The sequence below is a fragment of the Pseudophryne corroboree genome, chromosome 3, assembly GCF_028390025.1.
Source record: "Pseudophryne corroboree isolate aPseCor3 chromosome 3, aPseCor3.hap2, whole genome shotgun sequence".
Classification (NCBI taxonomy): Eukaryota; Metazoa; Chordata; class Amphibia; order Anura; family Myobatrachidae; genus Pseudophryne; species Pseudophryne corroboree.
The window spans coordinates 114,414,939-114,432,039 of NC_086446.1; the positions used below are offsets into that span (position 1 = coordinate 114,414,939).

Consider the following 17,101-nt stretch of genomic DNA (forward strand, 5'->3'; position numbering starts at 1 on the left):
TTAGCTTCAAAGATCAGATGAGATTGGGCGTATCCAGTGTGGTGTGGCTGTAGATGAGCTTTGTGGTTTCTGTTTGAACTTTTCTACTTCTAACTACTGGTTCATAAATGAATACATTTGAAAATGGAATGCATCAACAGAACGGTGTTGGCAGTATAAAAATATCTACAGCACCTTGCATTCCCAGGTGGTCTCCCATCCAAGTACTAACCAGGCCCAACACTGCTTAGCTTCCAAGATCAGATGAGACTGAGCATATCCAGTGTGGTGTTGCTGTAGATGAACTTATTGGTTTCTGTTAGAACTTTTCCACTTCTAACTACTGGTTCATAAACGAATACGTTTGAAAATGGAATGCATCAACAGAACGGTGTTGGTAGTATAAAAATATCTACAGCACCTTGTATTCCCAGGTGGTCTCCCATCCAAGTACTAACCAGGCCCAACACTGCTTAGCTTCCAAGATCAGATGAGATTGGGCGTATCCAGTGTGGTGTGGCTGTAGATGAACTTTGTGGTTTCTGTTAGAACTTTTCTACTTCTAACTACTGGTTCATAAATGAATACGTTTGAAAATGGAATGCATCAACAGAACGGTGTGGGCAGTATAAAAATATCTACAGCACCTTGTATTCCTAGGTGGTCTCCCATCCAAGTACTAACCAGGCCCAACACTGCTTAGCTTCCAAGATCAGATGAGATTGGGCGTATCCAGTGTGGTGTTGCTGTAGATGAATTTTCTGGTTTCTGTTAGAACTTTTCTACTTCTAACTACTGGTTCATAAATGAATACGTTTTAAAATGGAATGCATCAACAGAACGGTGTTGGCAGTGTAAAAATATCTACAGCACCTTGTATTTCCAGGTGGTCTCCCATCCAAATACTAACCAGGCGCAACACTGCTTAGCTTCCAAGATCAGATGAGATTGGGCATATCCAGTGTGGTGTGGCTGTAGATGAGCTTTGTGGTTTCTGTTAGAACTTTTCTACTTCTAACTACTGGTTCATAAATGAATACGTTTGAAAATGGAATGCATCAACAGAACGGTGTTGGCAGGATAAAAATATCTACAGCACCTTGTATTCCCAGGTGGTCTCCCATCCAAGTACTAACCAGGCCCAACACTGCTTAGCTTCCAAGATCAGATGAGATTGGGCGTATCCAGTGTGGTGTGGCTGTAGATGAGCTTTGTGGTTTCTGTTAGAACTTTTCTACTTCTAACTACTGGTTCATAAATGAATACGTTTGAAAATGGAATGCATCAACAGAATGTGTTGGCAGTATAAAATTATCTACAGCACCTTGTATTCCCAGGTGGTCTCCCATCCAAGTACTAACCAGGCCCAACACTGCTTAGCTTCCAAGATCAGATGAGATTGGGCATATCCAGTGTGGTGTGGCTGTAGATGAGCTTTGTGGTTTCTGTTAGAACTTTTCTACTTCTAACTACTGGTTCATAAATGAATACGTTTGAAAATGGAATGCATCAACAGAACGGTGTTGGCAGTATAAAAATATCTACAGCACCTTGTATTCCCAGGTGGTCTCCCATCCAAGTACTAACCAGGCCCAACACTGCTTAGCTTCCAAGATCAGATGAGATTGGGCGTATCCAGTGTGGTGTGGCTGTAGATGAGCTTTGTGGTTTCTGTTAGAACTTTTCTACTTCTAACTACTGGTTCATAAATGAATACGTTTGAAAATGGAATGCATCAACAGAACGGTGTTGGCAGTATAAAAATATCTACAGCATCTTGTATTCCCAGGTGGTCTCCCATCCAAGTACTAACCAGGCCCAACACTGCTTAGCTTCCAAGATCAGATTAGATTGGGCGTATCCAGTGTGGTGTTGCTGTAGATGAATTTTCTGGTTTCTGTTAGAACTTTTCTACTTCTAACTACTGGTTCATAAATGAATACGTTTGAAAATGGAATGCATCAACAGAACGGTGTTGGCAGTATAAAAATATCTACAGCACCTTGTATTTCCAGGTGGTCTCCCATCCAAATACTAACCAGGCCCAACACTGCTTAGCTTCCAAGATCAGATGAGATTGGCCGTATCCAGTGTGGTGTGGCTGTAGATGAGCTTTGTGGTTTCTGTTAGAACTTTTCTACTTCTAACTACTGGTTCATAAATGAATACGTTTGAAAATGGAATGCATCAACAGAACGGTGTTGGCAGGATAAAAATATCTACAGCACCTTGTATTCCCAGGTGGTCTCCCATCCAAGTACTAACCAGGCCCAACACTGCTTAGCTTCCAAGATCAGATGTGATTGGGCGTATCCAGTGTGGTGTGGCTGTAGATGAGCTTTGTGGTTTCTGTTAGAACTTTTCTACTTCTAACTACTGGTTCATAAATGTATACATTTGAAAATGGAATGCATCAACAGAACGGTGTTGGCAGTATAAAAATATCTACAGCACCTTGTATTCCCAGGTGGTCTCCCATCCAAGTACTAACCAGGCCCAACTCTGCTTAGCTTCCAAGATCAGATGAGATTGGGCGTATCCAGTGTGGTGTGGCTGTAGATGAGCGTTGTGGTTTCTGTTAGAACTTTTCTACTTCTAACTACTGGTTCATAAATGAATACGTTTGAAAATGGAATGCATCAACAGAACGGTGTTGGCAGTATAAAAATATCTACAGCACCTTGTATTATCAGGTGGTCTCCCATCCAAATACTAACCAGGCCCAACACTGCTTAGCTTCCAAGATCAGATGAGATTAGGCGTATCCAGTGTGGTGTGGCTGTAGATGAGCTTTCTGGTTTCTGTTAGAACTTTTCTACTTCTAACTACTGGTTCATAAATGAATACGTTTGAAAATGGAATGCATCAACAGAACGGTGTTGGCAGTATAAAAATATCTACAGCACCTTGTATTCCCAGGTGGTCTCCCATCCAAGTACTAACCAGGCCCAACACTGCTTAGCTTCCAAGATCAGATGAGATTAGGCGTATCCAGTGTGGTGTTGCTGTAGATGAATTTTCTGGTTTCTGTTAGAACTTTTCTACTTCTAACTACTGGTTCATAAATGAATACGTTTTAAAATGGAATGCATCAACAGAACGGTGTTGGCAGTATAAAAATATCTACAGCACCTTGTATTTCCAGGTGGTCTCCCATCCAAATACTAACCAGGCGCAACACTGCTTAGCTTCCAAGATCAGATGAGATTGGGCATATCCAGTGTGGTGTGGCTGTAGATGAGCTTTGTGGTTTCTGTTAGAACTTTTCTACTTCTAACTACTGGTTCATAAATGAATACGTTTGAAAATGGAATGCATCAACAGAACGGTGTTGGCAGGATAAAATTATCTACAGCACCTTGTATTCCCAGGTGGTCTCCCATCCAAGTACTAACCAGGCCCAACACTGCTTAGCTTCCAAGATCAGATATGATTGGGCGTATCCAGTGTGGTGTGGCTGTAGGTGAGCTTTGTGGTTTCTGTTAGAACTTTTCTACTTCTAACTACTGGTTCATAAATGAATACGTTTGAAAATGGAATGCATCAACAGAATGTGTTGGCAGTATAAAATTATCTATAGCACCTTGTATTCCCAGGTGGTCTCCCATCCAAGTACTAACCAGGCCCAACACTGCTTAGCTTCCAAGATCAGATGAGATTGGGCGTATACAGTGTGGTGTGGCTGTAGATGAGCTTTGTGGTTTCTGTTAGAACTTTTCTACTTCTAACTACTGGTTCATAAATGAATACGTTTGAAAATGGAATGCATCAACAGAACGGTGTTGGCAGTATAAAAATATCTACAGCACCTTGTATTCCCAGGTGGTCTCCCATCCAAGTACTAACCAGGCCCAACACTGCTTAGCTTCCAAGATCAGATGAGATTGGGCGTATCCAGTGTGGTGTGGCTGTAGATGAGCTTTGTGGTTTCTGTTAGAACTTTTCTACTTCTAACTACTGGTTCATAAATGAATACGTTTGAAAATGGAATGCATCAACAGAACGGTGTTGGCAGTATAAAAATATCTACAGCATTTTGTATTCCCAGGTGGTCTCCCATCCAAGTACTAACCAGGCCCAACACTGCTTAGCTTCCAAGATCAGATTAGATTGGGCGTATCCAGCGTGGTGTTGCTGTAGATGAATTTTCTGGTTTCTGTTAGAACTTTTCTACTTCTAACTACTGGTTCATAAATGAATACGTTTGAAAATGGAATGCATCAACAGAACGGTGTTGGCAGTATAAAAATATCTACAGCACCTTGTATTCCCAGGTGGTCTCCCATCCAAGTACTAACCAGGCCCAACACTGCTTAGCTTCCAAGATCAGATGTGATTGGGCGTATCCAGTGTGGTGTGGCTGTAGATGAGCTTTGTGGTTTCTGTTAGAACTTTTCTACTTCTAACTACTGGTTCATAAATGTATACGTTTGAAAATGGAATGCATCAACAGAACGGTGTTGGCAGTATAAAAATATCTACAGCACCTTGTATTCCCAGGTGGTCTCCCATCCAAGTACTAACCAGGCCCAACTCTGCTTAGCTTCCAAGATCAGATGAGATTGGGCGTATCCAGTGTGGTGTGGCTGTAGATGAGCTTTGTGGTTTCTGTTAGAACTTTTCTACTTCTAACTACTGGTTCATAAATGAATACGTTTGAAAATGGAATGCATCAACAGAACGGTGTTGGCAGTATAAAAATATCTACAGCACCTTGTATTTCCAGGTGGTCTCCCATCCAAATACTAACCAGGCCCAACACTGCTTAGCTTACAAGATCAGATGAGATTAGGCGTATCCAGTATGGTGTGGCTGTAGATGAGCTTTGTGGTTTCTGTTAGAACTTTTCTACTTCTAACTACTGGTTCATAAATGAATACGTTTGAAAATGGAATGCATCAACAGAACGGTGTTGGCAGTATAAAATTATCTACAGCACCTTGTATTCCCAGGTGGTCTCCCATCCAAGTACTAACCAGGCCCAACACTGCTTAGCTTCCAAGATCAGATGAGATTGGGCGTATCCAGTGTGATGTGGCTGTAGATGAGCTATGTGGTTTCTGTTAGAACTTTTCTACTTCTAACTACTGGTTCATAAATGAATACGTTTGAAAATGGAATGCATCAACAGAACGGTGTTGGCAGTATAAAAATATCTACAGCACCTTGTATTCCCAGGTGGTCTCCCATCCAAGTACTAACCAGGCCCAACACTGCTTAGCTTCCAAGATCAGATGAGATTGGGCGTATCCAGTGTGGTGTTGCTGTAGATGAATTTTCTGGTTTCTGTTAGAACTTTTCTACTTCTAACTACTGGTTCATAAATGAATACGTTTTAAAATGGAATGCATCAACAGAACGGTGTTGGCAGTATAAAAATATCTACAGCACCTTGTATTTCCAGGTGGTCTCCCATCCAAATACTAACCAGGCGCAACATTGCTTAGCTTCCAAGATCAGATGAGATTGGGCATATCCAGTGTGGTGTGGCTGTAGATGAGCTTTGTGGTTTCTGTTAGAACTTTTCTACTTCTAACTACTGGTTCATAAATGAATACGTTTGAAAATGGAATGCATCAACAGAACGGTGTTGGCAGGATAAAAATATCTACAGCACCTCGTATTCCCAGGTGGTCTCCCATCCAAGTACTAACCAGGCCCAACACTGCTTAGCTTCCAAGATCAGATGAGATTGGGCGTATCCAGTGTGGTGTGGCTGTAGATGAGCTTTGTGGTTTCTGTTAGAACTTTTCTACTTCTAACTACTGGTTCATAAATGAATACGTTTGAAAATGGAATGCATCAACAGAATGTGTTGGCAGTATAAAATTATCTACAGCACCTTGTATTCCCAGGTGGTCTCCCATCCAAGTACTAACCAGGCCCAACACTGCTTAGCTTCCAAGATCAGATGAGATTGGGCGTATCCAGTGTGGTGTGGCTGTAGATGAGCTTTGTGGTTTCTGTTAGAACTTTTCTACTTCTAACTACTGGTTCATAAATGAATACGTTTGAAAATGGAATGCATCAACAGAACGGTGTTGGCAGTATAAAAATATCTACAGCACCTTGTATTCCCAGGTGGTCTCCCATCCAAGTACTAACCAGGCCCAACACTGCTTAGCTTCCAAGATCAGATGAGATTGGGCGTATCCAGTGTGGTGTGGCTGTAGATGAGCTTTGTGGTTTCTGTTAGAACTTTTCTACTTCTAACTACTGGTTCATAAATGAATACGTTTGAAAATGGAATGCATCAACAGAACGGTGTTGGCAGTATAAAAATATCTACAGCACCTTGTATTCCCAGGTGGTCTCCCATCCAAGTACTAACCAGGCCTAACACTGCTTAGCTTCCAAGACCAGATGAGATTGGGCATATCCAGTGTGGTGTGGCTGTAGATGAGCTTTGTGGTTTCTGTTAGAACTTTTCTACTTCTAACTACTGGTTCATAAATTAATACGTTTTAAAATGGAATGCATCAACAGAACGGTGTTGGCAGTATAAAATTATCTACAGCACCTTGTATTCCCAGGTGGTCTCCCATCCAAGTACTAACCAGGCCCAACACTGCTTAGCTTCCAAGATCAGATGAGATTGGGCGTATCCAGTGTGGTGTGGCTGTAGATGAGCTTTATGGTTTCTGTTAGAACTTTTCTACTTCTAACTACTGGTTCATAAATGAATACGTTTGAAAATGGAATGCATCAACAGAACGGTGTTGGCAGTATAAAAATATCTACAGCACCTTGTATTCCCAGGTGGTCTCCCATCCAAGTACTAACCAGGCCCAACACTGCTTAGCTTCCAAGACCAGATAAGATTGGGCGCATCCAGTGTGGTGTGGCTGTAGATGAGCTTTGTGGTTTCTGTTAGAACTTTTCTACTTCTAACTACTGGTTCATAAATGAATACGTTTGAAAATGGAATGCATCAACAGAACGGTGTTGGCAGTATAAAAATATCTGCAGCACCTTGTATTCCCAGGTGGTCTCCCATCCAAGTACTAACCAGGCCCAACACTGCTTAGCTTCCAAGACCAGATGAGATTGGGCGTATCCAGTGTGGTGTGGCTGTAGATGAGCTTTGTGGTTTCTGTTAGAACTTTTCTACTTCTAACTACTGGTTCATAAATGAATACGTTTTAAAATGGAATGCATCAACAGAACGGTGTTGGCAGTATAAAATTATCTACAGCACCTTGTATTCCCAGGTGGTCTCCCATCCAAGTACTAACCAGGCCCAACACTGCTTAGCTTCCAAGATCAGATGAGATTGGGTGTATCCAGTGTGGTGTGGCTGTAGATGAGCTTTATGGATTCTGTTAGAACTTTTCTACTTCTAACTACTGGTTCATAAATGAATACGTTTGAAAATGGAATGCATCAACAGAACGGTGTTGGCAGTATAAAAATATCTACAGCACATTGTATTCCCAGGTGGTCTCCCATCCAAGTACTAACCAGGCCCAAGACTGCTTAGCTTCCAAGATCAGATGAGATTGGGCGTATCCAGTGTGGTGTGGCTGTAGTAGAGCTTTATGGTTTCTGTTAGTACTTTTCTACTTCTAACTACTGGTTCATAAATGAATACGTTTGAAAATGGAATGCATTAACAGAACGGTGATGGTAGTATAAAAATATCTACAGCACCTTGTATTCCCAGGTGGTCTCCCATCCAAGTACTAACCAGGCCCAACACTGCTTAGCTTCCAAGATAAGATGAGATTGGGCGTATCCAGTGTGGTGTTGCTGTAGATGAACTTACTGGTTTCTGTTAGAACTTTTCTACTACTAACTACTGGTTCATAAATGAATACGTTTGAAAATGGAATGCATCAACAGAACGGTGTTGGTAGTATAAAAATATCTACAGCACCTTGTATTCCAAGTGGTCTCCCATCCAAGTACTAACCAGGCCCAACAATGCTTAGCTTCCAAGATCAGATGAGATTGGGCGTATCCAGTGTGGTGTGGCTGTAGATGAGCTTTATGGTTTCTGTTAGAACTTTTCTACTTCTAACTACTGGTTCATAAACTAATACGTTTGAAAATGGAATGCATCAACAGAACGGTGTTGGTAGTATAAAAATATCTACAGCACCGTGTATTCCCAGGTGGTCTCCCATTCAAGTACTAACCAGGCCCAACACTGCTTAGCTTCCAAGATCAGAAGAGATTGGGCGTATCCAATGTAGTGTGGCTGTAGATGAGTTTTGTGGTTTCTGTTAGAACTTTTCTACTTCTAACTACTGGTTCATAAATGAATACGTTTGAAAATGGAATGCATCAACAGAACGGTGTTGGCAGTATAAAAATATCTACAGCACCTTGTATTCCCAGGTGGTCTCCCATCCAAGTACTAACCAGGCCCAACACTGCTTAGCTTCCAAGATCAGATGAGATTGGGCGTATCCAGTGTGGTGTGGCTGTAGAAGAGCTTTGTGGTTTCTGTTAGAACTTTTCTACTTCTAACTACTGGTTCATAAATGAATACATTTGAAAATGGAATGCATCAACAGAACGGTGTTGGCAGTATAAAAATATCTACAGCACCTTGTATTCCCAGGTAGTCTCCCATCCAAGTACTAACCAAGCCCAACACTGCTTAGCTTCCAAGATCAGATGAGATTGGGCGTATCCAGTGTGGTGTGGCTGTAGATGAGCTTTGTGGTTTCTGTTTGAACTTTTCTATTTCTAATTACTGGTTCATAAATGAATACATTTGAAAATGGAATGCATCAACAGAACGGTGTTGGCAGTATAAAAATATCTACAGCACCTTGTATTCCCAGGTGGTCTCCCATACAAGAATAACCAGGCCCAACACTGCTTAACTTCCAAGATCAGATGAGATTGAGCATATCCAGTGTGGTGTGGCTGTAGATGAGCTTTGTGGTTTCTGTTAGAACTTTTCTACTTCTAACTACTGGTTCATAAATGAATACGTTTGAAAATGGAATGCATCAACAGAACGGTGTTGGCAGTATAAAAATATCTACAGCACCTTGTATTCCCAGGTGGTCTCTCATCCAAGTACTAACCAGGCCCAACACTACTTAGCTTCCAAGATCAGATGAGATTGGGCGTATCCAGAGTGGTGTGACTGTAGATGAACTTTGTGGTTTCTGTTAGAACTTTTCGACTTCTAACTACTGGTTCATAAATGAACACGTTTTAAAAGTGAATGCATCAACAGAACGGTGTTGGCAGTATAAAATTATCTACAGCACCTTGTATTCCCAGGTGGTCTCCCATCCAAGTACTAACCAGGCCCAACACTGCTTAGCTTCCAAGATCAGATGGGATTGGGCGTATCCAGTGTGGTGTGGTTGTAGATGAGCTTTATGGTTTCTGTTAGAACTTTTCTACTTCTAACTACTGGTTCATAAATGAATACGTTTGAAAATGGAATGCATCAACAGAACGGTGTTGGCAGTATAAAAATATCTACAGCACTTTGTACTCCCAGGTGGTCTCCCATCCAAGTACTAACCAGGCCCAACACTGCTTAGCTTCCAAGATCAGATGAGATTGGGCGTATCCAGTGTGGTGTGGCTGTAGATGAGCTTTGTGGTTTCTGTTAGAACTTTTCTACTTCTAACTACTGGTTCATAAATGAATACGTTTGAAAATGGAATGCATCAACAGAACGGTGTTGGCAGTATAAAAATATCTACAGCACCTTGTATTCCCAGGTGGTCTCCCATCCAAGTACTAACCAGGCCTAACACTGCTTAGCTTCCAAGACCAGATGAGATTGGGCGTATCCAGTGTGGTGTGGCTGTAGATGAGCTTTGTGGTTTCTGTTAGAACTTTTCTACTTCTAACTACTGGTTCATAAATTAATACGTTTTAAAATGGAATGCATCAACAGAACGGTGTTGGCAGTATAAAATTATCTACAGCACCTTGTATTCCCAGGTGGTCTCCCATCCAAGTACTAACCAGGCCCAACACTGCTTAGCTTCCAAGATCAGATGAGATTGGGCGTATCCAGTGTGGTGTGGCTGTAGATGAGCTTTATGGTTTCTGTTAGAACTTTTCTACTTCTAACTACTGGTTCATAAATGAATACGTTTGAAAATGGAATGCATCAACAGAACGGTGTTGGCAGTATAAAAATATCTACAGCACCTTGTATTCCCAGGTGGTCTCCCATCCAAGTACTAACCAGGCCCAACACTGCTTAGCTTCCAAGATCAGATGAGATTGGGCGTATCCAGTGTGGTGTGGCTGTAGATGAGCTTTGTGGTTTCTGATAGAACTTTTCTACTTCTAACTACTGGTTCATAAATGAATACGTTTGAAAATGGAATGCATCAACAGAACGGTGTTGGCAGTATAAAAATATCTACAGCACCTTGTATTCCCAGGTGGTCTCCCATCCAAGTACTAACCAGGCCCAACACTGCTTAGCTTCCAAGACCAGATGAGATTGGGCGCATCCAGTGTGGTGTGGCTGTAGATGAGCTTTGTGGTTTCTGTTAGAACTTTTCTACTTCTAACTACTGGTTCATAAATGAATATGTTTGAAAATGGAATGCATCAACAGAACGGTGTTGGCAGTATAAAAATATCTACAGCACCTTGTATTCCCAGGTGGTCTCCCATCCAAGTACTAACCAGGCCCAACACTGCTTAGCTTCCAAGACCAGATGAGATTGGGCGTATCCAGTGTGGTGTGGCCGTAGATGAGCTTTGTGGTTTCTGTTAGAACTTTTCTACTTCTAACTACTGGTTCATAAATGAATACGTTTTAAAATGGAATGCATCAACAGAACGGTGTTGGCAGTATAAAATTATCTACAGCACCTTGTATTCCCAGGTGGTCTCCCATCCAAGTACTAACCAGGCCCAACACTGCTTAGCTTCCAAGATCAGATGAGATTGGGTGTATCCAGTGTGGTGTGGCTGTAGATGAGCTTTATGGATTCTGTTAGAACTTTTCTACTTCTAACTACTGGTTCATAAATGAATACGTTTGAAAATGGAATGCATCAACAGAACGGTGTTGGCAGTATAAAAATATCTACAGCACCTTGTATTCCCAGGTGGTCTCCCATCCAAGTATTAACCAGGCCCAACACTGCTTAGCTTCCAAGATCAGATGAGATTGTGCGTATCCAGTGTGGTGTGGCTGTAGATGAGCTTCGTGGTTTCTGTTAGAACTTTTCTACTTCTAACTACTGGTTCATAAATGAATACGTTTTAAAATGGAATGCATCAACAGAACGGTGTTGGCAGTATAAAAATATCTACAGCACCTTGTATTCCCAGGTGGTCTCCCATCCAAGTACTAACCAGGCCCAACACTGCTTAGCTTCCAAGACCAGATGAGATTGGGCGTATCCAGTGTGGTGTGGCTGTAGATGAGCTTTGTGGTTTCTGTTAGAACTTTTCTACTTCTAACTACTGGTTCATAAATGAATACGTTTGAAAATGGAATGCATCAACAGAACGGTGTTGGCAGTATAAAAATATCTACAGCACCTTGTATTCCCAGGTGGTCTCCCATCCAAGTACTAACCAGGCCCAACACTGCTTAGCTTCCAAGACCAGATGAGATTGGGCGTATCCAGTGTGGTGTGGCTGTAGATGAGCTTTGTGGTTTCTGTTAGAACTTTTCTACTTCTAACTACTGGTTCATAAATGAATACGTTTTAAAATGGAATGCATCAACAGAACGGTGTTGGCAGTATAAAATTATCTACAGCACCTTGTATTCCCAGGTGGTCTCCCATCCAAGTACTAACCAGGCCCAACACTGCTTAGCTTCCAAGATCAGATGAGATTGGGTGTATCCAGTGTGGTGTGGCTGTAGATGAGCTTTATAGATTCTGTTAGAACTTTTCTACTTCTAACTACTGGTTCATAAATGAATACGTTTGAAAATGGAATGCATCAACAGAACGGTGTTGGCAGTATAAAAAGATCTACAGCACCTTGTATTCCTAGGTGGTCTCCCATCCAAGTACTAACCAGGCCCAACACTGCTTAGCTTCCAAGATCAGATGAGATTGGGTGTATCCAATGTGGTGTGGCTGTAGATGAGCTTTGTGGTTTCTGTTAGAACTTTTCTACTTCTAACTACTGGTTCATAAATAAATACGTTTGAAAATGGAATGCATCAACAGAACGGTGTTGGCAGTATAAAAATATCTACAGCACCTTGTATTCCCAGGTGGTCTCCCATCCAAGTACTAACCAGGCCCAACACTGCTTAGCTTCCAAGATCAGATGAGATTGGGCGTATCCAGTGTGGTGTGGCTGTAGATGAGTTTTACGGTTTCTGTTAGAACTTTTCTACTTCTAACTACTGGTTCATAAATGAATACGTTTGAAAATGGAATGCATCAACAGAACGGTGTTGGCAGTATAAAAATATCTACAGCACCTTGTATTCCCAGGTGGTCTCCCATCCAAGTACTAACCAGGCCCAACACTGCTTAGCTTCCAAGATCAGATGAGATTGGGCGTATCCAGTGTGGTGTGGCTGTAGATGAGCTTTGTGGTTTCTATTTGAACTTTTCTTCTTCCAACTACTGGTTCATAAATGAATACATTTGAAAATTGAATGCATCAACAGAACGGTGTTGGCAGTATAAAAATATCTACAGCACCTTGTATTCCCAGGTGGTCTCCCATCCAAGTACTAACCAGGCCCAACACTGCTTAGCTTCCAAGATCAGATGAGATTGGACATATCCAGTGTGGTGTGGCTGTATAAGAGCTTTATAGTTTCGGTTAGTACTTTTCTACTTCTAACTACTGGTTCATAAATGAATACGTTTGAAAATGGAATGCATCAACAGAACGGTGTTGGCAGTATAAAAATATCTACAGCACCTTGTATTCCCAGGTGGTCTCCCATCCAAGTACTAACCAGGCCCAACACTGCTTAGCTTCCAAGATCAGATGAGATTGGGCGTATCCAGTGTGGTGTGGCTGTAGATGAACTTGCTGGTTTCTGTTAGAACTTTTCTACTTCTAACTACTGGTTCATAAATGAATACGTTTGAAAATGGAATGCATCAACAGAACGGTGTTGGCAGTATAAAATTATCTACAGCACTTTGTATTCCCTGGTGGTCTCCCATCCAAGTACTAACCAGGCCCAACACTACTTAGCTTCCAAGATCAGATGAGATTGGGCATATCCAGTGTGGTGTGGCTGTAGAAGAGCTTTATGGTTTCTGTTAGTACTTTTCTACTTCTAACTACTGGTTCATAAATGAATACGTTTGAAAATGGAATGCATCAACAGTACGGTGTTGGTAGTATAAAAATATCTACAGCACCTTGTATTCCCAGGTGGTCTCCCATCCAAGTACTAACCAGGCCCAACACTGCTTAGTTTCCAAGATCAGATGAGATTGGGCGTATCCAGTGTGGTGTGGCTGTAGATGAGCTGTATGGTTTCTGTTAGAACTTTTCTACTTCTAACTACTGGTTCATAAATGAATACGTTTGAAAATGGAATGCATCAACAGAACGGTGTTGGTAGTATAAAAATATCTACAGCACCTTGTATTCCCACGTGGTCTCCCATCCAAGTACTAACCAGGCCCAACACTGCTAAGCTTCCAAGATCTGATGAGATTGGGCGTATCCAGTGTGGTGTGGCTGTAGATGAACTTTATGGTTTCTGTTAGAACTTTTCTACTTCTAACTACTGGTTCATAAATGAATACGTTTGAAAATGGAATGCATCAACAGAACGGTGTTGGCAGTATAAAAATATCTACAGCACCTTGTATTCCCAGGTGGTCTCCCATCCAAGTACTAACCAGGCCCAACACTGCTTAGCTTCCAAGATCAGATGAGATTGGGCGTATCCAGCGTGGTGTGGCTGTAGATGAGCTTTGTGGTTTCTGTTAGAACTTTTCTACTTCTAACTACTGGTTCATAAATGAATACGTTTGAAAATGGAATGCATCAACAAAACGGTGTTGGCAGTATAAAAATATCTACAGCACCTTGTATTCCCAGGTGGTCTCCCATCCAAGTACTAACCAGGCCCAACACTGCTTATCTTCCAAGACCAGATGAGATTGGGCGTATCCAGTGTGGTGTGGCTGTAGATGAGCTTTGTGGTTTCTGTTAGAACTTTTCTACTTGTAACTACTGGTTCATAAATGAATACATTTTAAAATGGAATGCATCAACAGAACGGTGTTGGCAGTATAAAATTATCTACAGCACCTTGTATTCCCAGGTGGTCTCCCATCCAAGTACTAACCAGGCCCAACACTGCTTAGCTTCCAAGATCAGATGAGATTGGGCGTATCCAGTGTGGTGTGGCTGTAGATGAGCTTTATGGTTTCTGTTAGAACTTTTCTACTTCTAACTACTGGTTCATAAATGAATACGTTTGAAAATGGAATGCATCAACAGAACGGTGTTGGCAGTATAAAAATATCTACAGCACCTTGTATTCCCAGGTGGTCTCCCATCCAAGTACTAACCAGGCCCAACACTGCTTAGCTTCCAAGATCAGATGAGATTGGGCGTATCCAGTGTGGTGTGGCTGTAGATGAGCTTTGTGGTTTCTGTTAGAACTTTTCTACTTCTAACTACTGGTTCATAAATGAATACGTTTGAAAATGGAATGCATCAACAGAACGGTGTTGGCAGTATAAAAATATCTAAAGCACCTTGTATTCCCAGGTGGTCTCCCATCCAAGTACTAACCAGGCCCAACACTGCTTAGCTTCCAAGATCAGATGAGATTGGGCATATCCAGTGTGGTGTGGCTGTATAAGAGCTTTATAGTTTCGGTTAGTACTTTTCTACTTCTAACTACTGGTTCATAAATGAATACGTTTGAAAATGGAATGCATCAACAGAACGGTGTTGGCAGTATAAAAATATCTACAGCACCTTGTATTCCCAGGTGGTCTCCCATCCAAGTACTAACCAGGCCCAACACTGCTTAGTTTCCAAGATCAGATGAGATTGGGCGTATCCAGTGTGGTGTGGCTGTAGATGAGCTTTATGGTTTCTGTTAGAACTTTTCTACTTCTAACTACTGGTTCATAAATGAATACGTTTGAAAATGGAATGCATCAACAGAACGGTGTTGGTAGTATAAAAATATCTACAGCACCTTGTATTCCCAGGTGGTCTCCCATCCAAGTACTAACCAGGCCCAACACTGCTTAGCTTCCAACACCAGATGAGATTGGGTGTATCCAGTGTGGTGTGGCTGTAGATGAGCTTTGTGGTTTCTGTTAGAACTTTTCTACTTCTAACTACTGGTTCATAAATGAATACATTTGAAAATGGAATGCATCAACAGAACGGTGTTGGCAGTATAAAAATATCTAGAGCACCTTGTATTCCCAGGTGGTCTCCCATCCAAGTACTAACCAGGCCCAACACTGCTTAGCTTCCAAGATCAGATGAGATTGGGCGTATCCAGTGTGGTGTGGCTGTAGATGAGTTTTGGGGTTTCTGTTTGAACTTTTCTTCTTCTAACTACTGGTTCATAAATGAATACATTTGAAAATTGAATGCATCAACAGAACGGTGTTGGCAGTATAAAAATATCTACAGCACCTTGTATTCCCAGGTGGTCTCCCATCCAAGTACTAACCAGGCCCAACACTGCTTAGCTTCCAAGATCAGATGAGATTGGGCGTATCCAGTGTGGTGTGGCTGTAGATGATCTTTGTGGTTTCTGTTAGAACTTTTCTACTTCTAACTACTGGTTCATAAATGAATCCGTTTTAAAATGGAATGCATCAACAGAACGGTGTTGGCAGTATAAAATTATCTACAGCACCTTGTATTCCCAGGTGGTCTCCCATCCAAGTACTAACCAGGCCCAACACTGCTTAGCTTCCAAGATCAGATGAGATTGGGCGTATCCAATATGGTGTGGCTGTAGATGAGCTTTGTGGTTTCTGTTAGAACTTTTCTACTTCTAACTACTGGTTCATAAATGAATACGTTTGAAAATGGAATGCATCAACAGAACGGTGTTGGCAGTATAAAAATATCTACAGCACCTTGTATTCCCAGGTGGTCTCCCATCCAAGTACTAACCAGGCCCAACACTGCTTAGCGTCCAAGATCAGATGAGATTGGGCGTATCCAGTGTGGTGTGGCTGTAGATGAGCTTTGTGGTTTCTGTTAGAACTTTTCTACTTCTAACTACTGGTTCATAAATGAATACATTTGAAAATGGAATGCATCAACAGAACGGTGTCGGCAGTATAAAAATATCTACAGCACCTTGTATTCCCAGGTGGTCTCCCATCCAAGTACTAACCAGGCCCAACACTGCTTAGCTTCCAAGATCAGATGAGATTGGGCGTATCCAGTGTGGTGTGGCTGTAGATGAGCTTTGTGGTTTCTGTTAGAACTTTTCTACTTCTAACTACTGGTTCATAAATGAATACGTTTGAAAATGGAATGCATCAACAGAACGGTGTTGGCAGTATAAAAATATCTACAGCACCTTGTATTCCCAGGTGGTCTCCCATCCAAGTACTAACCACGCCCAACACTGCTTAGCTTCCAAGATCAGATGAGATTGGGCGTATCCAGTGTGGTGTGGCTGTAGATGAGCTTTGTGGTTTCTGTTAGAACTTTTCTACTTCTAACTACTGGTTCATAAATGAATACTTTTGAAAATGGAATGCATCAACAGAACGGTGTTGGTAGTATAAAAATATCTACAGCATCTTGTATTCCCAGGTGGTCTCCCATCCAAGTACTAACCAGGCCCAACACTGCTTAGCTTCCAAGATCAGATGAGATTGGGCGTATCCAGTGTGGTTTGGCTGTAGATGAGCTTTGTGGTTTCTGTTAGAACTTTTCTAATTCTAACTACTGGTTCATAAATGAATACGTTTGAAAATGGAATGCATCAACAGAACGGTGTTGGCAGTATAAAAATATCTACAGCACCTATGTATTCCCAGGTGGTCTCCCATCCAAGTACTAACCAGGCCCAACACTGCTTAGCTTCCAAGATCAGATGAGATTGGGCATATCCAGTGTGGTGTGGCTGTAGAAGAGCTTTATGGTTCTGTTAGTACTTTTCTACTTCTAACTACTGGTTCATAAATGAATACGTTTGAAAATGGAATGCATCAACAGAACGGTGTTGGTAGTA

At 41.7% G+C, this 17,101-nt stretch overlaps 59 non-coding genes and 17 pseudogenes across 59 annotated transcripts in view; all 76 read right to left on the reverse strand.

Annotated features, from left to right (window-relative positions):
• The window catches only part of LOC135065652 (5S ribosomal RNA), a 119-nt gene extending 64 nt beyond the window's left edge, over positions 1-55 (reverse strand). Inside the window, exon 1 of the ribosomal RNA XR_010251927.1 lies at positions 1-55. This exon is cut by the window's left edge and continues 64 nt beyond it. This is a non-coding gene — a ribosomal RNA (5S ribosomal RNA).
• Positions 56-162: 107 nt separating this feature from the next.
• LOC134889529 (5S ribosomal RNA) lies at positions 163-281 on the reverse strand (annotated as a pseudogene).
• A 107-nt stretch (positions 282-388) lies between these two features.
• On the reverse strand, positions 389-507 carry LOC134887269 (5S ribosomal RNA). The gene has a single exon (XR_010171014.1). It is a non-coding gene; the product is annotated as a 5S ribosomal RNA (ribosomal RNA).
• A 107-nt stretch (positions 508-614) lies between these two features.
• Positions 615-733, reverse strand: LOC135065704 (5S ribosomal RNA). Its single transcript, XR_010251977.1, has one exon. It is a non-coding gene; the product is annotated as a 5S ribosomal RNA (ribosomal RNA).
• Positions 734-840: 107 nt separating this feature from the next.
• Positions 841-959, reverse strand: LOC134888565 (5S ribosomal RNA; annotated as a pseudogene).
• Positions 960-1,066: 107 nt separating this feature from the next.
• On the reverse strand, positions 1,067-1,185 carry LOC134887281 (5S ribosomal RNA). The gene has a single exon (XR_010171015.1). It is a non-coding gene; the product is annotated as a 5S ribosomal RNA (ribosomal RNA).
• A 106-nt stretch (positions 1,186-1,291) lies between these two features.
• On the reverse strand, positions 1,292-1,410 carry LOC135059031 (5S ribosomal RNA). Its single transcript, XR_010245451.1, has one exon. It is a non-coding gene; the product is annotated as a 5S ribosomal RNA (ribosomal RNA).
• A 107-nt stretch (positions 1,411-1,517) lies between these two features.
• On the reverse strand, positions 1,518-1,636 carry LOC134887292 (5S ribosomal RNA). The gene has a single exon (XR_010171016.1). It is a non-coding gene; the product is annotated as a 5S ribosomal RNA (ribosomal RNA).
• Positions 1,637-1,743: 107 nt separating this feature from the next.
• On the reverse strand, positions 1,744-1,862 carry LOC134890397 (5S ribosomal RNA; annotated as a pseudogene).
• A 107-nt stretch (positions 1,863-1,969) lies between these two features.
• Positions 1,970-2,088, reverse strand: LOC135069143 (5S ribosomal RNA). Its single transcript, XR_010255332.1, has one exon. It is a non-coding gene; the product is annotated as a 5S ribosomal RNA (ribosomal RNA).
• Positions 2,089-2,195: 107 nt separating this feature from the next.
• On the reverse strand, positions 2,196-2,314 carry LOC134901549 (5S ribosomal RNA). The gene has a single exon (XR_010175038.1). It is a non-coding gene; the product is annotated as a 5S ribosomal RNA (ribosomal RNA).
• Positions 2,315-2,421: 107 nt separating this feature from the next.
• On the reverse strand, positions 2,422-2,540 carry LOC135061385 (5S ribosomal RNA). Its single transcript, XR_010247768.1, has one exon. It is a non-coding gene; the product is annotated as a 5S ribosomal RNA (ribosomal RNA).
• A 107-nt stretch (positions 2,541-2,647) lies between these two features.
• LOC134885193 (5S ribosomal RNA) lies at positions 2,648-2,766 on the reverse strand. The gene has a single exon (XR_010169314.1). It is a non-coding gene; the product is annotated as a 5S ribosomal RNA (ribosomal RNA).
• Positions 2,767-2,873: 107 nt separating this feature from the next.
• On the reverse strand, positions 2,874-2,992 carry LOC135065826 (5S ribosomal RNA). The gene has a single exon (XR_010252096.1). It is a non-coding gene; the product is annotated as a 5S ribosomal RNA (ribosomal RNA).
• A 107-nt stretch (positions 2,993-3,099) lies between these two features.
• Positions 3,100-3,218, reverse strand: LOC134888566 (5S ribosomal RNA; annotated as a pseudogene).
• A 107-nt stretch (positions 3,219-3,325) lies between these two features.
• Positions 3,326-3,444, reverse strand: LOC134885123 (5S ribosomal RNA). The gene has a single exon (XR_010169246.1). It is a non-coding gene; the product is annotated as a 5S ribosomal RNA (ribosomal RNA).
• A 106-nt stretch (positions 3,445-3,550) lies between these two features.
• Positions 3,551-3,669, reverse strand: LOC135065985 (5S ribosomal RNA). The gene has a single exon (XR_010252248.1). It is a non-coding gene; the product is annotated as a 5S ribosomal RNA (ribosomal RNA).
• Positions 3,670-3,776: 107 nt separating this feature from the next.
• LOC134887304 (5S ribosomal RNA) lies at positions 3,777-3,895 on the reverse strand. Its single transcript, XR_010171017.1, has one exon. It is a non-coding gene; the product is annotated as a 5S ribosomal RNA (ribosomal RNA).
• A 107-nt stretch (positions 3,896-4,002) lies between these two features.
• Positions 4,003-4,121, reverse strand: LOC134894898 (5S ribosomal RNA; annotated as a pseudogene).
• A 107-nt stretch (positions 4,122-4,228) lies between these two features.
• Positions 4,229-4,347, reverse strand: LOC134901550 (5S ribosomal RNA). Its single transcript, XR_010175039.1, has one exon. It is a non-coding gene; the product is annotated as a 5S ribosomal RNA (ribosomal RNA).
• A 107-nt stretch (positions 4,348-4,454) lies between these two features.
• On the reverse strand, positions 4,455-4,573 carry LOC135061386 (5S ribosomal RNA). The gene has a single exon (XR_010247769.1). It is a non-coding gene; the product is annotated as a 5S ribosomal RNA (ribosomal RNA).
• A 107-nt stretch (positions 4,574-4,680) lies between these two features.
• Positions 4,681-4,799, reverse strand: LOC134890102 (5S ribosomal RNA; annotated as a pseudogene).
• Positions 4,800-4,906: 107 nt separating this feature from the next.
• On the reverse strand, positions 4,907-5,025 carry LOC135061195 (5S ribosomal RNA). Its single transcript, XR_010247584.1, has one exon. It is a non-coding gene; the product is annotated as a 5S ribosomal RNA (ribosomal RNA).
• A 107-nt stretch (positions 5,026-5,132) lies between these two features.
• LOC135059843 (5S ribosomal RNA) lies at positions 5,133-5,251 on the reverse strand. Its single transcript, XR_010246241.1, has one exon. It is a non-coding gene; the product is annotated as a 5S ribosomal RNA (ribosomal RNA).
• Positions 5,252-5,358: 107 nt separating this feature from the next.
• Positions 5,359-5,477, reverse strand: LOC134892492 (5S ribosomal RNA; annotated as a pseudogene).
• A 107-nt stretch (positions 5,478-5,584) lies between these two features.
• Positions 5,585-5,703, reverse strand: LOC134900492 (5S ribosomal RNA). Its single transcript, XR_010174000.1, has one exon. It is a non-coding gene; the product is annotated as a 5S ribosomal RNA (ribosomal RNA).
• A 106-nt stretch (positions 5,704-5,809) lies between these two features.
• Positions 5,810-5,928, reverse strand: LOC134887315 (5S ribosomal RNA). The gene has a single exon (XR_010171020.1). It is a non-coding gene; the product is annotated as a 5S ribosomal RNA (ribosomal RNA).
• Positions 5,929-6,035: 107 nt separating this feature from the next.
• Positions 6,036-6,154, reverse strand: LOC134887328 (5S ribosomal RNA). The gene has a single exon (XR_010171022.1). It is a non-coding gene; the product is annotated as a 5S ribosomal RNA (ribosomal RNA).
• Positions 6,155-6,261: 107 nt separating this feature from the next.
• Positions 6,262-6,380, reverse strand: LOC134887301 (5S ribosomal RNA; annotated as a pseudogene).
• A 107-nt stretch (positions 6,381-6,487) lies between these two features.
• Positions 6,488-6,606, reverse strand: LOC134887340 (5S ribosomal RNA). The gene has a single exon (XR_010171024.1). It is a non-coding gene; the product is annotated as a 5S ribosomal RNA (ribosomal RNA).
• Positions 6,607-6,713: 107 nt separating this feature from the next.
• LOC135068549 (5S ribosomal RNA) lies at positions 6,714-6,832 on the reverse strand. Its single transcript, XR_010254746.1, has one exon. It is a non-coding gene; the product is annotated as a 5S ribosomal RNA (ribosomal RNA).
• A 107-nt stretch (positions 6,833-6,939) lies between these two features.
• Positions 6,940-7,058, reverse strand: LOC135069693 (5S ribosomal RNA). Its single transcript, XR_010255871.1, has one exon. It is a non-coding gene; the product is annotated as a 5S ribosomal RNA (ribosomal RNA).
• A 107-nt stretch (positions 7,059-7,165) lies between these two features.
• LOC135068753 (5S ribosomal RNA) lies at positions 7,166-7,284 on the reverse strand. Its single transcript, XR_010254945.1, has one exon. It is a non-coding gene; the product is annotated as a 5S ribosomal RNA (ribosomal RNA).
• Positions 7,285-7,391: 107 nt separating this feature from the next.
• On the reverse strand, positions 7,392-7,510 carry LOC134892760 (5S ribosomal RNA; annotated as a pseudogene).
• Positions 7,511-7,617: 107 nt separating this feature from the next.
• LOC134887646 (5S ribosomal RNA) lies at positions 7,618-7,736 on the reverse strand (annotated as a pseudogene).
• Positions 7,737-7,843: 107 nt separating this feature from the next.
• LOC134890800 (5S ribosomal RNA) lies at positions 7,844-7,961 on the reverse strand (annotated as a pseudogene).
• A 107-nt stretch (positions 7,962-8,068) lies between these two features.
• LOC134888018 (5S ribosomal RNA) lies at positions 8,069-8,187 on the reverse strand (annotated as a pseudogene).
• A 107-nt stretch (positions 8,188-8,294) lies between these two features.
• On the reverse strand, positions 8,295-8,413 carry LOC135059545 (5S ribosomal RNA). Its single transcript, XR_010245947.1, has one exon. It is a non-coding gene; the product is annotated as a 5S ribosomal RNA (ribosomal RNA).
• Positions 8,414-8,520: 107 nt separating this feature from the next.
• LOC135065803 (5S ribosomal RNA) lies at positions 8,521-8,639 on the reverse strand. Its single transcript, XR_010252073.1, has one exon. It is a non-coding gene; the product is annotated as a 5S ribosomal RNA (ribosomal RNA).
• Positions 8,640-8,746: 107 nt separating this feature from the next.
• Positions 8,747-8,864, reverse strand: LOC134894298 (5S ribosomal RNA; annotated as a pseudogene).
• A 107-nt stretch (positions 8,865-8,971) lies between these two features.
• LOC134889383 (5S ribosomal RNA) lies at positions 8,972-9,090 on the reverse strand (annotated as a pseudogene).
• Positions 9,091-9,197: 107 nt separating this feature from the next.
• Positions 9,198-9,316, reverse strand: LOC135058321 (5S ribosomal RNA). The gene has a single exon (XR_010244751.1). It is a non-coding gene; the product is annotated as a 5S ribosomal RNA (ribosomal RNA).
• Positions 9,317-9,423: 107 nt separating this feature from the next.
• On the reverse strand, positions 9,424-9,542 carry LOC135068345 (5S ribosomal RNA). The gene has a single exon (XR_010254549.1). It is a non-coding gene; the product is annotated as a 5S ribosomal RNA (ribosomal RNA).
• A 107-nt stretch (positions 9,543-9,649) lies between these two features.
• Positions 9,650-9,768, reverse strand: LOC135070551 (5S ribosomal RNA). The gene has a single exon (XR_010256712.1). It is a non-coding gene; the product is annotated as a 5S ribosomal RNA (ribosomal RNA).
• Positions 9,769-9,875: 107 nt separating this feature from the next.
• On the reverse strand, positions 9,876-9,994 carry LOC134887352 (5S ribosomal RNA). The gene has a single exon (XR_010171026.1). It is a non-coding gene; the product is annotated as a 5S ribosomal RNA (ribosomal RNA).
• Positions 9,995-10,101: 107 nt separating this feature from the next.
• On the reverse strand, positions 10,102-10,220 carry LOC134887364 (5S ribosomal RNA). Its single transcript, XR_010171027.1, has one exon. It is a non-coding gene; the product is annotated as a 5S ribosomal RNA (ribosomal RNA).
• A 107-nt stretch (positions 10,221-10,327) lies between these two features.
• Positions 10,328-10,446, reverse strand: LOC135058942 (5S ribosomal RNA). Its single transcript, XR_010245363.1, has one exon. It is a non-coding gene; the product is annotated as a 5S ribosomal RNA (ribosomal RNA).
• A 107-nt stretch (positions 10,447-10,553) lies between these two features.
• LOC135060357 (5S ribosomal RNA) lies at positions 10,554-10,672 on the reverse strand. The gene has a single exon (XR_010246751.1). It is a non-coding gene; the product is annotated as a 5S ribosomal RNA (ribosomal RNA).
• A 107-nt stretch (positions 10,673-10,779) lies between these two features.
• LOC135068865 (5S ribosomal RNA) lies at positions 10,780-10,898 on the reverse strand. Its single transcript, XR_010255056.1, has one exon. It is a non-coding gene; the product is annotated as a 5S ribosomal RNA (ribosomal RNA).
• Positions 10,899-11,005: 107 nt separating this feature from the next.
• LOC134885687 (5S ribosomal RNA) lies at positions 11,006-11,124 on the reverse strand. Its single transcript, XR_010169798.1, has one exon. It is a non-coding gene; the product is annotated as a 5S ribosomal RNA (ribosomal RNA).
• A 107-nt stretch (positions 11,125-11,231) lies between these two features.
• On the reverse strand, positions 11,232-11,350 carry LOC135061033 (5S ribosomal RNA). Its single transcript, XR_010247426.1, has one exon. It is a non-coding gene; the product is annotated as a 5S ribosomal RNA (ribosomal RNA).
• A 107-nt stretch (positions 11,351-11,457) lies between these two features.
• LOC135061034 (5S ribosomal RNA) lies at positions 11,458-11,576 on the reverse strand. The gene has a single exon (XR_010247427.1). It is a non-coding gene; the product is annotated as a 5S ribosomal RNA (ribosomal RNA).
• Positions 11,577-11,683: 107 nt separating this feature from the next.
• On the reverse strand, positions 11,684-11,802 carry LOC135068976 (5S ribosomal RNA). Its single transcript, XR_010255167.1, has one exon. It is a non-coding gene; the product is annotated as a 5S ribosomal RNA (ribosomal RNA).
• A 107-nt stretch (positions 11,803-11,909) lies between these two features.
• Positions 11,910-12,028, reverse strand: LOC134901493 (5S ribosomal RNA). Its single transcript, XR_010174983.1, has one exon. It is a non-coding gene; the product is annotated as a 5S ribosomal RNA (ribosomal RNA).
• A 107-nt stretch (positions 12,029-12,135) lies between these two features.
• LOC134887375 (5S ribosomal RNA) lies at positions 12,136-12,254 on the reverse strand. The gene has a single exon (XR_010171028.1). It is a non-coding gene; the product is annotated as a 5S ribosomal RNA (ribosomal RNA).
• A 107-nt stretch (positions 12,255-12,361) lies between these two features.
• Positions 12,362-12,480, reverse strand: LOC134887386 (5S ribosomal RNA). Its single transcript, XR_010171029.1, has one exon. It is a non-coding gene; the product is annotated as a 5S ribosomal RNA (ribosomal RNA).
• Positions 12,481-12,587: 107 nt separating this feature from the next.
• On the reverse strand, positions 12,588-12,706 carry LOC134889701 (5S ribosomal RNA; annotated as a pseudogene).
• A 107-nt stretch (positions 12,707-12,813) lies between these two features.
• LOC134887397 (5S ribosomal RNA) lies at positions 12,814-12,932 on the reverse strand. The gene has a single exon (XR_010171030.1). It is a non-coding gene; the product is annotated as a 5S ribosomal RNA (ribosomal RNA).
• A 107-nt stretch (positions 12,933-13,039) lies between these two features.
• On the reverse strand, positions 13,040-13,158 carry LOC134892405 (5S ribosomal RNA; annotated as a pseudogene).
• Positions 13,159-13,265: 107 nt separating this feature from the next.
• Positions 13,266-13,384, reverse strand: LOC135064820 (5S ribosomal RNA). The gene has a single exon (XR_010251120.1). It is a non-coding gene; the product is annotated as a 5S ribosomal RNA (ribosomal RNA).
• Positions 13,385-13,491: 107 nt separating this feature from the next.
• On the reverse strand, positions 13,492-13,610 carry LOC135067409 (5S ribosomal RNA). The gene has a single exon (XR_010253625.1). It is a non-coding gene; the product is annotated as a 5S ribosomal RNA (ribosomal RNA).
• Positions 13,611-13,717: 107 nt separating this feature from the next.
• Positions 13,718-13,836, reverse strand: LOC134901919 (5S ribosomal RNA). The gene has a single exon (XR_010175394.1). It is a non-coding gene; the product is annotated as a 5S ribosomal RNA (ribosomal RNA).
• Positions 13,837-13,943: 107 nt separating this feature from the next.
• LOC135063172 (5S ribosomal RNA) lies at positions 13,944-14,062 on the reverse strand. The gene has a single exon (XR_010249509.1). It is a non-coding gene; the product is annotated as a 5S ribosomal RNA (ribosomal RNA).
• A 107-nt stretch (positions 14,063-14,169) lies between these two features.
• Positions 14,170-14,288, reverse strand: LOC134887409 (5S ribosomal RNA). Its single transcript, XR_010171031.1, has one exon. It is a non-coding gene; the product is annotated as a 5S ribosomal RNA (ribosomal RNA).
• Positions 14,289-14,395: 107 nt separating this feature from the next.
• LOC134887420 (5S ribosomal RNA) lies at positions 14,396-14,514 on the reverse strand. Its single transcript, XR_010171032.1, has one exon. It is a non-coding gene; the product is annotated as a 5S ribosomal RNA (ribosomal RNA).
• A 107-nt stretch (positions 14,515-14,621) lies between these two features.
• On the reverse strand, positions 14,622-14,740 carry LOC134891805 (5S ribosomal RNA; annotated as a pseudogene).
• A 107-nt stretch (positions 14,741-14,847) lies between these two features.
• LOC135064822 (5S ribosomal RNA) lies at positions 14,848-14,966 on the reverse strand. Its single transcript, XR_010251122.1, has one exon. It is a non-coding gene; the product is annotated as a 5S ribosomal RNA (ribosomal RNA).
• A 107-nt stretch (positions 14,967-15,073) lies between these two features.
• LOC135069106 (5S ribosomal RNA) lies at positions 15,074-15,192 on the reverse strand. The gene has a single exon (XR_010255296.1). It is a non-coding gene; the product is annotated as a 5S ribosomal RNA (ribosomal RNA).
• A 107-nt stretch (positions 15,193-15,299) lies between these two features.
• LOC135068542 (5S ribosomal RNA) lies at positions 15,300-15,418 on the reverse strand. Its single transcript, XR_010254739.1, has one exon. It is a non-coding gene; the product is annotated as a 5S ribosomal RNA (ribosomal RNA).
• Positions 15,419-15,525: 107 nt separating this feature from the next.
• Positions 15,526-15,644, reverse strand: LOC134887431 (5S ribosomal RNA). The gene has a single exon (XR_010171033.1). It is a non-coding gene; the product is annotated as a 5S ribosomal RNA (ribosomal RNA).
• Positions 15,645-15,751: 107 nt separating this feature from the next.
• On the reverse strand, positions 15,752-15,870 carry LOC135063375 (5S ribosomal RNA). The gene has a single exon (XR_010249708.1). It is a non-coding gene; the product is annotated as a 5S ribosomal RNA (ribosomal RNA).
• Positions 15,871-15,977: 107 nt separating this feature from the next.
• LOC135061266 (5S ribosomal RNA) lies at positions 15,978-16,096 on the reverse strand. The gene has a single exon (XR_010247653.1). It is a non-coding gene; the product is annotated as a 5S ribosomal RNA (ribosomal RNA).
• A 107-nt stretch (positions 16,097-16,203) lies between these two features.
• LOC134887442 (5S ribosomal RNA) lies at positions 16,204-16,322 on the reverse strand. The gene has a single exon (XR_010171034.1). It is a non-coding gene; the product is annotated as a 5S ribosomal RNA (ribosomal RNA).
• A 107-nt stretch (positions 16,323-16,429) lies between these two features.
• LOC135065844 (5S ribosomal RNA) lies at positions 16,430-16,548 on the reverse strand. The gene has a single exon (XR_010252114.1). It is a non-coding gene; the product is annotated as a 5S ribosomal RNA (ribosomal RNA).
• A 107-nt stretch (positions 16,549-16,655) lies between these two features.
• On the reverse strand, positions 16,656-16,774 carry LOC135065754 (5S ribosomal RNA). The gene has a single exon (XR_010252027.1). It is a non-coding gene; the product is annotated as a 5S ribosomal RNA (ribosomal RNA).
• A 107-nt stretch (positions 16,775-16,881) lies between these two features.
• LOC134885051 (5S ribosomal RNA) lies at positions 16,882-17,001 on the reverse strand. Its single transcript, XR_010169178.1, has one exon. It is a non-coding gene; the product is annotated as a 5S ribosomal RNA (ribosomal RNA).
• Between the last annotated feature and the right edge of the window lie 100 nt (positions 17,002-17,101).